Source organism: Drosophila nasuta, chromosome 3, assembly GCF_023558535.2.
Source record: "Drosophila nasuta strain 15112-1781.00 chromosome 3, ASM2355853v1, whole genome shotgun sequence".
Classification (NCBI taxonomy): domain Eukaryota; kingdom Metazoa; phylum Arthropoda; class Insecta; order Diptera; family Drosophilidae; genus Drosophila; species Drosophila nasuta.
Genome location: NC_083457.1, coordinates 52,027,059 through 52,046,082, shown reverse-complemented (window position 1 = coordinate 52,046,082; position 19,024 = coordinate 52,027,059).

The following is a 19,024-nucleotide window of genomic DNA, read 5'->3' as shown; positions in this document are numbered from 1 at the left end:
AAGAAGGTGCAAAATTATGATTTACTCGATGCCACAATGAAGATAACAAGCAGCAGGCAACGTCGGGGCAACCAGGCAACCCAACCACAGCAACAACCACAGCAACAGCAACAACAACATCGGGGCGACAACAAGTCGTGTCGTGCTCAGCGCGTTTACAATGCAGGTGACAAATCTTGGTTGGCCAATGCCAGAAACAAACACCTGCAATCACATATTGCAAAACACCCCAACAACCAACACCAACACCAGCAACACCAACACCACCAGCAGCAGCAGCAGCTGTCGCCGTCGAAGCAGCGAACAAACATTGCTTTAGACTGCAGCTTTAAGTTACAACCTGCTACTGCTCTTTAAAGAGATTTATTTCTCACTTACAGCATCATCTTCCTAACTAAACTTGAATTTAAAAGCAAATCTTTACATGACAGTTTTTGCCTTTATTTACTTAATATCAAAAACATTTAAATTATTGAACGTCTAACGTTACCTTTAGCTTACTTTATTTCTAACTTTCTGCACATTCTTTCTTTCTAAACTTTTTCTAAAAAGCAAGAAAGTTTAAGATTTAAGTTGATTTCTCTTACATAAATATATATCATATATGTACCATATTTACAATTTAGTTGGCATTAAATTATTATTAATTTATTTTCTCTGCTGCTTAACAAGCACATCATAATTAATATGGCCTATTCTAGCTTTAAATAAATTAATGTAATGTTTGTTTTATAATATATGCAACTAAATAAAATGTAATTTAAATTGTAAACCCTAAAGACTTAAGTCAATTTGTTCATTAACACAAAAGTATGTTTAGCATAACTTAGGCCGTTAGAAGCTTTCAGTTATTGTATAAGTACTTAATTCTATTCTAAAAGTTTCTTTAACAGCAAACCATTAAATGCAATATTTAGTTAATTTTTCTAAATTTGTTTTATATTATTCCCATATTTATTTTCAAACTTCCTGCTAATACTTCTAGTATTTTAAAATGTTCTAATACTTTTCATATTTATATAATGTAAGGTGCTTCATGCTTCATATTATAAAATAAATCAAAGTACAACATTTTAAATTTATCTTTCTATAATTTGACAAAATTTTACTAAAAAAAAATAAACTTAAATTGTACATTTAATTAAAGGATATATTAATAAGAATTTGTGTTCTCTGTGTATAACACAATTTCATTTTAGAAATTTTAAGAAAATTCTCTTCCTATATTAATGTAAGTTATATTAATTACTTTATGTAAAATACGTATTGAAAAATATTATTAGACCTTCATGAGTTTAGTATAAATGCACTTCATCCATTCATGCAATCAATTATGAAATATATTGATTGCTTATGAGAAAATATATCCATATGTTCAATTCAATTTCAAAAGCAATTTTAATAAAGACACTTCTGTTAAAGGGGATTTGTTTGTTCAATAATTTTTTTCTATAAAATATTCATGTGTATAATATTGAACCCCTTTCTATGGTCAGCCTCCCTTTTTTGCGTGACCAACTCTCTTAGCTCACTCGGTTGCTAAATGGAAAATAGACAAATCCAAAGACCCAAGGGAAATCTTCAGAGTTTAACGTCTTTGCCAAATGTTAAACCCCTCAAACATAATATGGAATTTACGTGCTGCTCAAATATGAATAAAATTGTGAGTGTTGTGTTGTGTGTGAAAGGTGCTTGCAGCAAAAGGAGTTATGAACTGTGCAAACGATTGTGGTGGCAAGACAACAGACAGCAGACAACAGCTGCCACTTTATGAGGCAAGGCGAGGCAAAGGCCCAAAAAAGCGTGAGGTGATCGTGGCGGCTGCTGCAAAAATGTCAAATATCGGTCGAATGGCCATATAAAGACAGCTACACACATATGGCCAGATCGAGTTGCCAGAATGCTGCCACCAAAGCAACCAGCAACCAGCAAACTGGCAACTCTCAACTTGGCAACTGCCAATTGGCAACAGTTCACCCAAAGTGCTGACCATTTTGGTTGCTTGTCGCATCGCATTGACGCACTTGTTGCTGCCTCTTGTCAACTGGGCGTGTGTGTATTTATATACCCGTTACCCATAGGGTAAAGGGGTATTCTAACTTTGTGCCTACAGAGAATTTATGTAAGTGACAGAAAAAGGCATATCCGAGGCATGTACTCTAAGGGAATATTTTGAATATAATAGAATATCGACATACCAAATATAGACTTTGGTATATATAATATGTATATGTATTTATCAGTTTATTCACTTTTCAATATAATAGTATATAGGCATATCAAAAATATTCTTCAGTATATTTTAGTATTTTATTGGTTAAATGCATAATGTAATAGTAAATCAACATACCAAATATAGTCGTTGGTATAATTTGGTATTTTTTCGGCTTATTGACTTTTGAATGGAACAGTATTCATACATACCAGATACAGTCTTTGGTATATTTTTGTATTTTTTCTGTTGATCTTTTAATGTAATAGTATATCAACATACTAAATATAGTCTTCGGTATACTTTAGTATTTTTTTTGGTTAACTTTTGAATGTAATAGTATACACCCATAATACATATAGTTATCAGTATATTTTAGTATTTTCGGCATATTAAATTTGGAATGTAATAGTATATCGACATACAAAATATAGTCTTAGGTATATTCTAGTATTTTTCCGGTTGATTCATTTTTCAATGTAATAGTATATAGCATATCTAATATAGTCTTCAGTATATTTTAGTATTTTATTAGTTAAATTTGGCATGCAATAGTATATCGATATACCAAACATAGTCGTTGGTATAATTTGGTATTTTTTTTTAGTTTATTGACTTTTCAATGGAACAGTATTCAGTCATACCAATTACAGTCTTCGGTATATTTTAGTATTTTTTCTGTTAACCTTTTAATGTAATAGTATATCGACATACTAAATATAGTCTTCGGTATACTTTAGTATTTTTTTGTTACATTATATTCAAAAGATAACAAAAAAAAAAATCATACTAAATATATTTTTCAGTATATTTTAGTATTTTTCGACATGTAATAGTATGTCGACATACCAAATATAGTCTTCGGTATATTCTAGTATTTTTCCGGTTAACCGTTGAATATTATATTGAGTATATTTTAGTATACTTTCGGTGGATTAATATTGGAATCTACTACTATATCGATTTACCAAATACAGTAATCGGTAGGTTTTAGTATTTTTTTTTTTTTTGTTACATTTTAAGAACAATTTTTAGCTTTTATTTAAAGTGGGTATCGGGTATCCCAAAGTCGAACACTCACTGCTGTAGCTTTCTTACGTGTTTTTTTTTCTTTTTCTTATGTTTTTATATGCACTTGTCTTAAACGCTGTTGCTGCGGTGCTCTTAACATGGCTGGCAAGTTTGTTAAATGTCAATTTTGTGTCAAAATGCATTTGACTGCTAGAAAATTGGCCAGCGACATTGAGTTTGACATCGTTTGGCAGCGTCGCCTCTAAGAGCTATCAAAATATTTTCATAGTTTAGTTTAGTTTTTACCGTAATATTAAAAGCACCCAACGGGGAGCAACACTCTCACATAAATTATGACACGTGGGTAATATCAAAAACCCATAAACAAGGCTAAATTATTGGGCAACACTTGGAGAAATATAAAACAGAGAAATAGAAAAACGAATGTGAAAAGCATGGAAAGAAGAACAAAAACTCGAAATAGATCGCAACGCATTTAACCCGTTGGCATCATTAGCAGCTCATCTTGCTGTGCTCCTCCTCCCCCTCTTCGAACAGTGGATAGACAACAGCTGAGGCTGACATGTGGGAACTGTCCCCACTCCCCTTACTCTGCTTCCCTCCTCCTCCTCCTTCCTCTTTGAGTTGACAGAAATAGCGTGATAATCGCGGCACGCTCTCTTTGCAGCGGGGTCGTCGTGATTTCCACTTCCGATTTAACTGGAAATGCGTAAAAATGTTCCCTTTTTTCTGTGTGTGGTTTTTGCTGTTTTACCTCTGCTGTCTCCCCCTTTATGGAAGGGGGTTATTTCAGAGGGGAGGCAGCAGTTGTTGGAGCATGCGGCTGTCATGTGTGCCAAATGTGCAACAGACGATCGAATGTTGTGTAGTCATCGTACCTTATGTTTGATTTCATAAATACAAATATACTCGAGTAGATTCATTCCCACTGCGATCGCACACACAATTTTTCTGTGTGTGTTCTTCTTCCTATACGAAAAATGTGTGGCATATGCTTCTCTCTCTCTCTCTCTAGCTATCTCGAATCAACTGTGGATATTTCGCCTTAACATGTAACAGATGCGCTCCACATTGGCAGCAGCAACATCATCAGCAGCCGCAGCCAAAACGGCAACGTTCTACAGCGGGGGGAAGCGGGGGCGGTACAATGTCTACGGCATTGTTTATGAACTGCATCCGCAGTCAATAAAACTTATACTTTTTGATACACACACTATATTATACTCGATTCTCGCATTCATATTCGTTTTCGTTTAATGCTGCTCCTCATATACAAACAGTTTGCCACAGTTCACAGTTCCCACAGCGGCCTTTGATCAATTTCTTTTGCAAAACGAAACTAAAAGCTTAAAATTTTAAAGAGTGGGGGAATTATGGGCAACAAATGTGCCAGCTGTGCCCACCAAAAATCGTATTATTTATTCTATTCAAAATGCCAAATGCAAAGACCTTTATATCAAATGAATATTACTAACAGTTGAATATTAACAATATAATATTGATAGTGGCAACTTACGTTATTAATTCTCAAAAAGTTATTTCAGCAGCAATGAAAACATCTATGAAACTATTGTCAAACTATAAATAACTGCTATCCCTAATAGTAATATTTTCACTATTTATTTTAAATTGTGCTTCGATTTCTTTAAAATCATATGAAGGCAACAATATATAAAAATAATAACTTCAGAGTTTAGCAAATGCTTTTCAACTGACAACATACATATATTGTTATAGTATCTATCTAATCAATAAGAAAATAATAATAGTCTTAGTTAGAGCACATTCATCGAAGATTAAGAAAGTAAATTTAAGATTGATCGCATTTTGTATTAACCAAAACAAAAGCACATACGATTTTACAGTAAATGAAACATTTGCAAAAAACCATTAATACAAAATATATATAGACAAAAACAAGCAAGAAAGCTACAGTCAAGTAAGATATCCGCTACTCATTGTTAATTAAAGCAAACAATGCGGTATTAATTTTAAAATATACCGAAGAAATATACCGAAAAATACTATAAATATACCAAATGTTATATTTTGTATTGAAAATATACCAGATTGTCAGTTAAAGCAAATAAGTCCCGTAGTAAGTACACACAATAATAACTATAATCATGTTGCGATTGGATAAAAATTATTTAAGAAATATTTTTCTATTGGGAAAAACGCTTACATACTACTTAGTCTTAAGTGCTTTGGCTGACAATCTAGTATATTTTGCCCTCTGTGGTATATTTTGAATCTAGTACTATATCAATATACCTAAAGTACCATTTAAGATACTCACTAGCTTTTTTTACTTAATTCCTTATAAAAAGTACTCACTATAAAATGTATGCAAGTCAAAAATCTTCTTTCAAACAATCTGTCAATTAGTTTGCAGATGCTTAGAACTATTGTTTGTTCACTCCGTATGATAGTTTTGTTCAATTTTATAATAGAAACTTTGTAAAGACTCAAATTACATTTCCGGCTAAGAAAAAATCTAAATGAATTCAAATTTATACCAAGACAGCATTTTCTAGAGTTCAGTTAATATGAGTGTGAACCTTTTCCAGCTTCTTCAGCTGATCGATGTGAACTCTTTGGTTTATCTGGTTGCTCGCAAATCGAAGCATGTCAAATCGCTTATTGCCCCAGCGCCAAAAAAGCAATCAAAGGCCGCGGACCCCGACCGGGCCAAGTGAATTGAAGTGAATGAATGATGCGGAGCAGAACAAAGTTTAAAAAAGTCGAATCGAAAGCCAAGACACGATGCTACACATATATCGAATATATATAGTAAAGGTAAAGTAAATAAGACCAAAAAGCATTCCATATTCGATTGCCCGCAAAACCTTTCGAACTTTTTAAAAGCGGATTCAAGCTTCAAAAATTGCGTGAAGCGTCGCATTATGCTTATGGCTGGGATGTCGAATGCTGATGATGGCTTCGCTGACTTGGTTGGTTGGTCCATGGAGGCCAAAGGGCCAAGGGGCCAACATCGATTTCTTTGCTTTGCTTTGCTGTGCTTTGTTTGCTCATCTTTGCAGACCTTTGAAGGCAGCGCCAAGAGCCAAACCCAAAACCCCAAATCGAAACCGAAACCAAAATCGAGACTGAGACTGAGACTGAGGAGACCAAGTGCTTGACCTTGTTTAAACATCAAAAACCATATTATTGCCAAGCCGACGCCTTGTGTCTTTCTTTCGGTCTTTGCGGTCTTTAAGCATTTTTGCAGTTGGTTGTTGGTTGTTGTTGAAAAATTGAAAAAGTTAAAAACCATTTCATTGCATTTACAGGGTTTCACTTGCCTCTTTCGACGACTTGGCTGCAATTCGATTTGTTGGCTTTGGGTTTCGCTTACAGCCGCCTCAACTCGAATCGACTCGAGTCGACTCAACGTTGCGTTGCATTGTGTAATTTATATGTGTGCCGCACTATGCGGCATGCGGCTGAGCCCAAATGAAGGCGTTGCATGGTGCCCGGACAACTACGTGACCTCCAATTTTAGCTCAGTTTCAGTTGCACATGTTGCGGCTCTTTCTCTCTCCTCTCTCCACTATCCACTCGACACCGCGCGCGGCACTTGGTGTGGTCGGCTTTGATGCCTGCCGCCGCCTTCAACTTCCATCCAAGACGCACAAAACCACACGCACCACTCACAAATACACTCACAGCTGAATGTAACACCCAAAAGTTATTCATATGCTAATTTCGCTTAGCGTTAAGAAAAATATGACCAGTCGCACTTGTCGGTCTGTCTGTCCGTCCGTCTGTCTGTCCGTCTGTCTGTCCGTCGCTTGCCCCGCTGAGCTGTGGCTTTTGCGGCGACTTGCAATGGAGCCTACGACAAATATCCAATTAAAATTGTTCAACGTTGCGACAATATTGTTGACTTTGTTGCAGGGTTGCGGCTGTGAGGGGAGAAACTCAACTCAACTCAACCCAACTGATTGGACTCATATGGCAAATGGTCGCTGGGAAACGTTAACTTCATTTTTGGAGTAGGAAACGAAATTAAATGTGTCAAAAAAATAGATCAAATTTGCATAACGAGCTCCATTCAAGCTAAATAATGAGCTACAAAACTATTGTTTTAGGCTTTGAGTATCAATAATGATTATAACAAATACTTTTGAGAGTTAATAACTAATTTGCTTAAGGTGCTTTTGAATGACAGAATAAAAATAATGGCGTAGAAAAGCATGTTAATATTATTAAAATTAGATTTGAATACTTACCCTTTACTTACCTCTATACTTACTACAATTTTTGGAGAATGAAAATTAGTTTTCTTAGGACTTCCAGTAATTTCATATTGTAAGTGTCACACTTCAAATTAAAACACATACTACGAAATACATTTAAAATACTACTTTAGCTTAAGCCTATTAAACATTATAAAAATATACATAACACATATTGACTTGTATTTAAAAATATTATTGTTAATTCGACTTAAAAGCAATGTATGTATCATTAATAATTAAATAATTAAACTTTCGAGAACTAAACGACTATGCTAGTCAAAATATTACAGCTGCTATTAAAATAATTATTACATTATTAAATGTAGATTACAAATTTTTGTTGTGCTTCTTGTTATTATAACAATATTTAAATTGCTTTACAATTGAATTATAAATCAGTCTGAAATTTTGTAATAGTTTCCACCAGATCTACACTAGCATACAAATTATTTTTCAGAATAAGTGTTTCAACATTTTAGTACACCAAAATGCACACTCTTACTTCTTTTAATCAAATTTAAAATAATTTATATGGTTGTTTTACATATAGTCTTAATGTTTATGAAATATCTTCATAATTTCATGTTGTTTATGTCATTTCCTTAACTTAATTTAAAAGATGACAGAAATTTCTTTACAATTCCCAGACAAAAATATGTCTACAATTTCATCTACATCAAAATTGCATGAATGTTTTGTCATTTGAGTATTTCTAAATTTTAGAAAATAAATTTTAGAACTACCCGTCACCCATTTTACAAATAAAAAAACAAAACAATGCGGTATTATTCTTAAAATTTGCCAAATAATATACCGCAAAATCATACAAATATACCGAAGGTCATATTTGGTATTATACGGCAAAATACAAAAATATACTGAATGCCATATTTGGTATATCGTTGAAGTAATACATTCAAAATATACCATAGATGTAAAAAAAATCTGCCAGACTTTTAGCCAAAGCAGCTAAAACCCAATTGTAGTTGGCGTAATTTGCCATAAAGAAGTATTTCTTAAATACCTTCCTCAATTTTTATCCGATCGCAATCAAAATATAAATTTTTTCATAAAACTCAAATTTTAAAAAATTTGCATGTTGCTTGTTATATTTCCAAATTTCATCAACATGAAGACTTTTTTTCAAATATTGTATGTAGAATCAGAAATTTACGAAATCGTAGCTAGAATTACGAGTACGTGTTTGAGATCAGTTACCGATTATAATGGGGAATTTCCAAATGCGAAATTAACGAGCCGAATATCAATTATGAATTTCTTTGATCGCAGCTGAAAATAGATGAAAATGTTTTCGCTGTGAAATATCAAATTAAGTTGTGGAATGTTACACAGCAATCATCAACGGGAGCTAGACAATAGACTGCTGCCCTTCCCCCCTCTCCCTCTCCTTAACTTCCCTCATCAGCAGCAGTAGCCACAGCATTAACATTAGCATTGCGGTGGTCTCAGTCCAGCAATGGACATAGTAGAAAATCATTGGGAATCGAGGCTGTTCATGTTGTGTGTTGTGGCTATCAACGCGCTTGTTGCGTGGACCGCAGACTGCGTGCTGCGGGTGCGTGGCCCCAATTGACGTCGACTGCGACGTCGACTGAGGCAGCGACTGAGGCAGCGAATGAGCCGGAGGTAGCGTGATTATCGTAGTCATTGTTACAGCCGCTTTAATGGGATCTCATGTTGATTGATTGTGCACACCTGTGAGCTGAGCTCAGCCCATGAACATGAACTGAACCGCACACTGTGTTGGGCTGATGTCGATTTTTTTTGTGTTTTTGAAGTTCGGATTGTATTTTGGGGTTTTATATATTTTTTGTGTAGCTCTTTTTCGAGTTGTTGTGTTGTTTGCTGCTTCTTTTGTTTTATTGTCTTTGATCCGCAGCTGCTGATGGATCACACTGAACCCAAGGCCCCAGCTTGGAGTCTTGCCTTGAGTGAAAGCTGAGCTTTCATTTTGGCCACATTGTTTGGCGGCCTTTTGTTATGCAATGTGAGACAATTATTTTGGCGTTTGGTCCCCGTCTCTCTCTCTCTCGCGCTCTCTCTCTCTCTCTAAATGAAATTGTTAACAACTGAAACAATGCCAAAACTATACGAATACGAACTCATTTGGGGCTTTTGTTGCGCTTCACTGACTTTTTGATGGACAACTGGGCATTGTTATTGTTGCTAGTTGCCGGACATGTTGGCGCTGCTTGGGTGGCTTCAGCAGCTGCCCCCGCATGTGGCACAGCTTCGACTATTGTTGCTGCTGCTGCTGCTTGTGTTCCGCTGCCCCGCTTGCAATTTGTATGAATTTCAAATTCATAAAAAACACACACAACAAACAGAAGCAACCAAGCAGAGGCAGAGGCAGAGTCAGTGGCAGTGGCAGCAACAGCAAAAGAGCGCTTGAATGAATAATTTCCGCAGTTCGCTGGTCGTCGTCGTCGTCATCGTTGTTCAACGTCTCCTTCAGCGTCTACAAAGATTCTGCTGTTTATCGTTGGCTTCTCGCTCTGCGCCAAATGAAAATGAACACGTGCGTCCGGTTGCTGCCTCAGCTGCCTCAGCTGCTTGCTGCTTGCCGTATATACTTTCATGCATATATATGTATGTATGTGTGCCCCCTGCATGTGTCCATCAAAGCACAACAACAGCAACAACAACATTGAGTCACAAGGCTGCTCGCCCCACAGTCAAATTCAACACAAATTTCACTTTATTGATGAGCGCTGCACTTGAATTGTCGCTGTGTGGGTGAGCTGACTGATCACACTCACACACTTACACGCACACTCACACACACACACACTCTCACACACATTCGCATACTCGCGATAAACTATTTGCAACGCTTCGTCGCACAACGAGGCGTATGAGCGATTTGCTATAAACAACAGCTGCCTGCCCAATTGCCCCCCTCTCGCTCTCTCGCCACCCCTCTGGCCATGCCCACACACTGCGACGACGCCTCTCGTTTGCCTTGCGCTGCTGACAGTGAAACGCTCTTGCCTCAGGGTTGCAGCCACAATCGCAGCCGCAGCCGCAGCCCAAAGTGAACCACTTGCCAGCTCGGCGTGCGAGAACATTAATCTTGGACTCAAATATGGAATCAGTAGCTCCATCTGATATGTACTAACTATAATATGCAAAGGAGATTTTAGCTTAATGATAATAAAGGGAAGAGAGAGAGAGATAGAGAGATAGAGAGAGAGAGAGAGAGAGAGAGAGAGAGAGAGAGAGAGGGCATAATGCTTCAGCAAAAGTAGTTGAATTACTTGTAGAAAAGTCTATTGATCATTTATAAAGCTAAAGTTGGCTTTGAAGAATTTTAAGCAGTAACTGAAATGAAAAATGTAGAATTAAAAAGATTTAAGCAATATTCATTTAAGGTCTCTTAATCCCTAAGTTCCATTTTTTGTTATAACTGCACATACCTTTAAAAAATTTAGCACACAGAAATAAGAATATAAGTATTATACAAGAAAATAAATATAGCTAGCTATCAAACATTCCAAGTTTTGGATTGTCATCATTAAATTAAAAAGTGTGAATATTGATTTTGTTGAGTTGAATATTGAAGTAAATATATTATGACATATATTTACTTATAAGCTATATTACTGCATTTAGCGCATTGAAATTTTATAAATTAAAATAGTTTGAACTAAAATAAAATAAAATATATAATACTAAAATTTTTTTTTGTAAATGGAGGTTCCATTTAAGGTTCCATTTTAATTGAAAAGATAAACGGAAATGCAAACTGACTTCAATTGTTTATGAAACTAATCATCTCTAAAGTGAGCTAAAAACGTATGAGCTAAGCAGAACTGTTAGTTATGAGTTAATAATAAATTTTTTTTTTATAAGCTTTTGTTTTCACATAAAGCCTTATATTATTGCTTATACTTTAACCAAAATCTTGGAGTAAGAAAAAGTTCATTGAGCAAAATTGAATTGAAAAGTAAAACCAACTAAGCAGTAGCTCAACTTAAAAGATGCAATCGACTCAAATTTAATCTTGGCAACTTGATGTATTTCTAAAGCAGCTGGAGGTTCGGAATCAAATCATTAGTTCCTAAGAGTTGGGGGCCAAAGAATTACTGAACCGAGTGCTACAACTTTGAGTGCTTTTTTATTGCGCTGGCTGTTTAGTTGTTTGTTGTGGCAGCAGTCAACCAACTGTGCAATTTCAACTTGATAAACTCCAACAACAGCAACAACAACAACGCGATTCATTCATTGTTTTGCACAACAACAGCAACAACAACGAGATGAACAACTGCAACGATTGAACGCACTTGGCCGGCTGCTCACAGAGTTTCAACAGCTGTAGGAAGTTGCTTTGCTCCGCATATCGCATATTGCATGATGTGTGTGTGTGTGTTCACTACATCTGTGTATATATAAATACAACATACATATATATGAGACCCCCATTTAGCCCCCATTACACAAACGAAGCTTGACTTAAGCGAAATGACCCCTTGGGAGTCAACCTTCACATTCGTTGGATACAAGATTTCGCCCTGACTCAACTCAACTGAAAGACACACATCGGGTGCAATGAATCATGCATTTCTCTCTAAAAAAAAAAACCACCGACCAGAGATTACACTATATTTAAATGAACAACCATATCGAGAGGCGCTACTAAGTATAGCCAACTCTATTGTTACATTGTGGTTAGCAATTGCTATAAAAAGCAAAACAAGTTCAAGCTTACAATCATTTAAAGAGATCAACCAATGAATTTATATTTATTGTAAAGGAAGTTTAATTTGAATTATTTTGATTTTGCCTTAATGAATTAGTCTATTGTCAAAATTAAACAAACATCGTTTCTCAATACTTTGTAAACTATTTAATTTAATTATTGTAAACTATGTAAATACAGTTTCTCATAATACAATACTATACTTAATTATGATGTAATGAACACTGACTACTTCCACTTATAAAATTCTTTATAATATACAAATGGAGAACTGGAGAATAAAGAAAATATTGCCCTACTTTAAACTATGCAATTTGTATTCTTAGAAATCTGTTTCTCAACTAAGATATAGTATGAAATCTGCTAAGAAAATATAAAGAATTTTATGAGTCAAAGGCATCAGCAGCTGTAATTATGTTCAACGCTTGATTAAGTATGACAAATAATCAAATAATAATAAAGAAATTAATTTCACAACTTGCTTAATTGATTGCAATGAAACCTTTAAATATCTAATTTTATTACAGTAAAACTTTAATTTAAACCCCTTTAAATTTTTGTTGATAACGAAACAAACATTATGTCGAAATACCTTTTTCCCAATTATGCTGATATTATTAGTTATAAAAATAGTGAAGAAAACTATATGGTTTGGCTTAATTATTATTGTTCTTATACTATTATTATGTAAATATTTTATTTTATTATGTTTACTATGAATATTATCAATATACTAGACATGACTTCAAATACCTTCTTATTAAACTGCTGTTAACTAATAATATTATAAATATTCTAGACATTACTTTAATTCCTTTTTTACTTCACTGCTATATTTTATTCGCAAGCAATGTTTCTTCATTTCAATTCATTTTATGACTTTTATCTTCATTTCGTCACTTTTTGCAATCTTTCGCTTATTTCTCAGTTCTTTGCTAAGAACAGATATGATCTGAACTTAAGCAGAATTTGACCTTAATAATTTGAAGCTTGTCGCATGTTGATCTGCCACTTCTTAGAGAAATGATTCTTAAGCTTTGCTATTGATCATTAACTTTATTTATTCCCTTCACTCGTTGTCCCCCCTTCCTAGTTTGTGTTCACTCTCTATTGAGCAATTCGTTGGCAATCTGAATCAATTTGGGGTATCGAGCAGAAATATCGAAATAAACTTGCAACAGATGTGGCTCAGATGTTTGCAATTACAGTGCGCGGCAATTGAGTGGCAAAAGAACCAAAAATTGTTGGCCAAAGATACAAATGAAAGGCGTTGCACAATTGCGTAACAAACAAACGAGGGGAATCGAGAAGAGGCATGTGGCAGCAAATGTGTTTCAGGTGCAGTTGATCAACGGCAGCCGGAACTAAGAGACTTCCGTTGAGGCGACTGACAGTTGTTGTTGTTGCCTCTTTGTGGCAGCAGCAGCAGCTGAAGAAGCGCCAACTTTATTGACAAACAACACGTGTGGAGAGTTCGAATTCGTGGCAATCAATGTAATGTTTATGCTGACGCTCGCTTCTTGCCGCTTCCCGTTGCAGTTGCCACACGCAGCAGCACCCCTTCCGCTCTCTCTTCGCTTCTCTTCGCTTCGACTCAGTCAGCCGCAAATTGCTTTCAATTATGTTGCATGTTGCTCCCGTTTTTATGGCCCCTTTTGCTGACGTGTCTCCAGTTGTTGAAGTTGTTGCAGTTGTTGTTGTTCTTGTTGTTGTTGTGGCATGTTCGTGTTGATGATCTGTGCGACTGATCAACGTATTTATCTGGCAACTTGCAACTTGCAACTGCAATTGCAGACTCGCAACTGACTGCGACTGCGTTCTCGACATCTCAACGCAACGCGGTGGCACCACAACCCCTTCCCCCCTCTTCTACCCTTACTGTCTGGCTTCTTTGTTTTTATGGCATTGATTTTAATCATCGGTTTCAGCATTAAAATGTTCCATTATGCCCGCCGCCGCCCAAGAACCGCAGCAAATTGCTTGCGGAAGTGTGCCACGCCCACTAAAGTGGCCGGAGATGGCAGATTGAAGAACTCGAATCTTGAATCTTGAATCTCCGATGTGCGATCTGCGATCCTCGATCAAGAGATTCATTTTGGATTGAGTTACTCTCTCAACGATCGTCATCTGCGTGCAAATTTGTGCCTTTAAAAACAAACTAAAGTGAAAATTATGTCAAACCTGTTGACTGTGTGAAAGAGTGAGACAAGTACAAAGAAAGAGAGAGAGAGAGATAGCTAGAGAGGATGCTGCTGGCAATCTTTGGCTGGCGATATCCATCTGCTATCTGAAGATCAGACGCCGCTGCACGGAATTGAGTAATTTGTTGCAAACACAATTAGATGCAACAGATTGTTGACTAAGTGACTGAAACGTTTAACATACTGACTACAGTTGAGTTTGTCGTTTGTGCCACATGAAGACATTGCCGTGGGGCGTTGGCATTTGCAACCTGGTTGAGGTTCACATCAGAGACTCTGACAACAGCTGGACATGGACAACGAGCTGCTGACAAGTCGAGCAGTTCAAATGAGTTCAGTGGGCGATCTTGCCACAGTCGCAGCTGAGCTGCCTTGCCCCTCGTCACATTTCATAATTTTCAGCCAATTATGCGAAAATTGCGAAGCTCTCCGCTCCACTCCGGCTGACAAGCCAAAAACAAACAGACCTTGGGCCGAGTTAATGACATTGAATGGGGTCAGACCCCCAAAGCCAAAAGCGAGTCAGCTTCAACTATATATATACCTTATGTATAAGGTAGATAAGTACTTTCAACTGGCCACGAAAGACTGCTGACAGCAATCTTCACTCCAGTCTCGAGAATCAGTTGCTTCTCCCTCTCTCTCTCTTTGTCTCCTTCTCTATCATTTGTGGTTGTGTGTCATTCTTCTCTGCTGGCAGTCAGCAATTATGCGGTTGCTTTTGCTGTGTTGCTGAGCAGACCCTTCAGCTGGAGTCTGTAGTTAGTCTAGGGTCCAACCACATTGGTGTGAATCAAGCAAAGCGAATTGATATCTTCATGTCTGCTCGAGTAAAGTCTTAACAGCTCATAATTATAGTTATATTTAACTTTTTCAGCTCCTCTTCTTCTTCCCCCTCCTCAACTTTCCATTGTGCTGCTAATGACGTTTAAATTTCATTTCATAACCTGCTTGTTTTGTTCACTTTACATTTTTAGACACTACGGTTTGAATGGATTTTTGGATCTCTTCTGTGTAATAATATAGTTTTTATTTGATCATTATATTTCATTCCAAGTTTAAAAATTTTTAATAATTTATGTCATTAATCTATGTCTTCAAAATTGTTCATAATAGAAGACTTATACATTTTTTTGCATTTACCGAAAATCATTTTGGGATTGAAGGAATATTTTGGTGTTTTTATATTCATGAAAAATGCATGAAAAGTCTTGAGATTTAAGTAAGTACGCGCCAAATGAATTTTATTAAAGATAATCATTAAATGCAAATATTACAGTTTAAGAAGATTGATTAGTTAGTCTACAAATTTTCAAAATGCTGTGGTCCATTTAAATTTTTATAAAATTTTGTTTCAAATTTTTAGTTTTAAAACTGAAAGATTTGTTCTTCTTATTAATAAGAATTTAGTCTTAAAAGTCTTAAGTCTTATATTAAATGTGCTTGAAATCAAGATGTGTTTTCTAACATTAAAATTTTCATGTTCCTGACGCACTTTTGAGACACTTCTTACAACTATTACTAACATCTTGAACGAGAAAAACTAAAGCATAACACAAACTTAAATTCTTAAGGATCTTGTATAGGCTTAATAATAACTAGTAATAATTTTAAGTTTTTTTATTACATTAATATTGCTATAACAAAATAGCTATAATGATAAATTATATTTTTGTAATAGTGTTGAACCAAAATTTCCTTTTAACACTTGATCATTCTCTAGCTTAAAGATTTATTTAATTGACATAAAAATGCCAGCCAAATATTTTATTGCTGTAGTATAATAATAAACCCACAGGAATTGGAATATTTATCATTTATTTATTTTTATTTTCTGTATGTATGGTATTTTTTCATTACAAAATAACAGTCAGTTAAATTATAAAATAATTTAATTAATTACATTTTTAACATACTATGAAATCATAATTTTGTAACAACACTTGATCGCCTTCTCGTTTTAAAATGTATTTAATTGATAGAGAAAAATGCCAGTTAAGTATTTGATTTGTGATGAACTCGATTGAAGAGTGCTTAACATAATTCAAGCGAAGCAAAGAAGCTGCGATGGCTGGCTACCTGAAAAAATTCTGATCAGCTTAAGAGCTCAAGCAGAACAGTTCCATCAGAGTACGAGTATATCTCAAAAGTGGTTGCGTTGCCTTGATTTTGCTTTGGCCTCTATCAATGTCTGGCAGTGTTAAGTGACTATTCCTAACACGTGCACATCAAAATCCACGCTTTATAATTGGTTTGTCAGGCGTTCGCTTGGTAACCGGCTCACACAGCTCACAGCTGTGCGCTGTCGACTTGGCCAAAACTCTAAAACCAACTTACAAAGCTGCTAAGTGAATTAAAATAATGATGCTGTGGATGACGATGACGATGTTGTTGATGATAATGATGATGATGATGATGATAATGGTGGCAATGCTGACGCTAAGACAGCCCCAGACCGAGACCCTGACTTTACCTGTCTGCTCAGTTCGTCCGTCCGTCTGTATTTCTGTCTCTCTTTGCTGTGCTTGGCAAGCTGATGATTCTATTTATTACATGTCTCGCAATTTGCAATTCCTCGTTTTTTTTGTGCGCTGCGTTTTAATTATTTGGCATGCCGTTAGTTTTAATAAAGTTGCTAACTGTGAAACGACGTGACTGGAAAATGTGCCTCGGCCTCTATTACAGTCGTAGTCTCAGAGTAACTGCCTGGGCAACGGTCGGGAAAATGAGCATTTAATTCACAGCGAAAGTGTCGGCCCCTAGGCCGTAGACTCGAGGCTCAGTCTGCGAACGCATCAGTTTCAGCTTTAGCTTTAGCTTCAGCTTCAGCATCAGGTCCATGTCCAGACACATCTATCTGATTAAAATCTCGGCGAGAATTCACAGAAAAATTCTTACACGCAAGAGTCGCATGGTGCTAAGAGCCAAAGACAGCTGAAAAGTTGCTGGGTTAACACCCATTTCCAGATCCCAACACAAGCACAAGCACAATCACGTCCATTTCCATTTTTGCAAGTCGCAGTGCGCTGAGCGAAATTTCATGCGAAATTTTATCACGCGAGGCATTTGCGATAAGCATCATCGGGGCCCAAATGTGCTGGACTCTGATTCTCAGATGCTCAGATCACAATGATCGTGCTCCACTGATAATAGCGACAACGCCCCACACAACAAAAGAAGCCAGGACATAGCGTTTCTCTGCTCTTATCTGCAGCTGGGCATCTATAAACAAGTAAGAAAGATACTGTCGAGGATGCTCGACTGTGAGATACTCGCTACCAATTTTGAATAAAGGCAAAACATTGCCGAATTATTCTTAAAATATACCAAATTAATATACCGCAAATATACTACAATATACCAAGTGGCTTATTTGGTATATTGACATAGTACCGAATTTGAATAATAGCAAAGTGCGGTATTATTCTTGAAATATACCAAATTAATATACCAGATACATATATACTAAATCATACTGTATACGTATCATATATTGGCATAGTACCAATTTAAGTAAAAGCAAAACTGTGCGGTATTATTATTGCAATATACTTAATTAATTTACCGAAAAATACTAAAATATGCAAAGGATTTATTTGGTATATGGACATAGTACCGATTTGAGTAAAAGCAAAACAGTGCAGTATTACCAAAATAATATACCGCAAAAAAAACTTAGATATGCCGAATGATATATTTGGTATATTTATATAGTAATACATTAAAAATATACATACCATAAAGTACTAAACATACCAAGTGCTGTCGAAAAAAAATTACATCTCTATCTCTTATAGCCTCTGAGATCTATTGTAGATGTTCATACGGACATGGACATGGCTAGATCGTCGCAGCTGTTGATGCTGATCAAGAATATATATACTTTATGGGGTCGTAGATACCTCTTTCTGTCTGTTACATACATTTTCTGCATGCACAAAGTTATAATACCCTTCTACCCTATAAGGTTGCTGGTATAAACAGCGACGCATGTTGAACGCATTCCAAAGCGCAGTCGAAACAGCTTCCAGGCGCTGTGGCGCACCACAAAGTGGGCGTGTTGCTTGTAGGGAGAGTACTGGGCACAGGGCAGACACAGTTGTTGTTGCTGCTGCTGGGCTGTTGTGTTGCATGCAACAGACAACAAGTGCCAAGTGTTTGCGCCAAGCGTTGATTGTTCTTATCGGTGGCGCGATCGACTTCACTCGCCTCGACTCGACTCGAACCGAACTGAATGCAGCTGCAACGCGCAACGTGCAACGTGCAGAGCGTGAATTGCATGCGTAGAGATGCAGCCTAGAGATTGCTCGTCGCAGCAGCAGCAACAGTTGCTCTCTGTTGCACACTTGCGTGTTGCTCGCGATCTCGAAATGTGCACAGCAACAAAAAAAAAAAAGTGCAAAAAAGCAAGTGATGAATGTCCGTGTTATGCGATCTAATGATCTAGAAATGAAGTTAATAAATCGTTTAACCAGCTGGCACAGCGCCAGCCAAGAAGATCGATCCGATGCTCTCTCTCTCTACTCCTGGTCTCCCTCTCTCCTTGAGCTGTTTCCTTCCTCTCTACTTGGCGGATGCTCGTTTCTAGCCTGTTTGGCAACGCGACCACCACGAG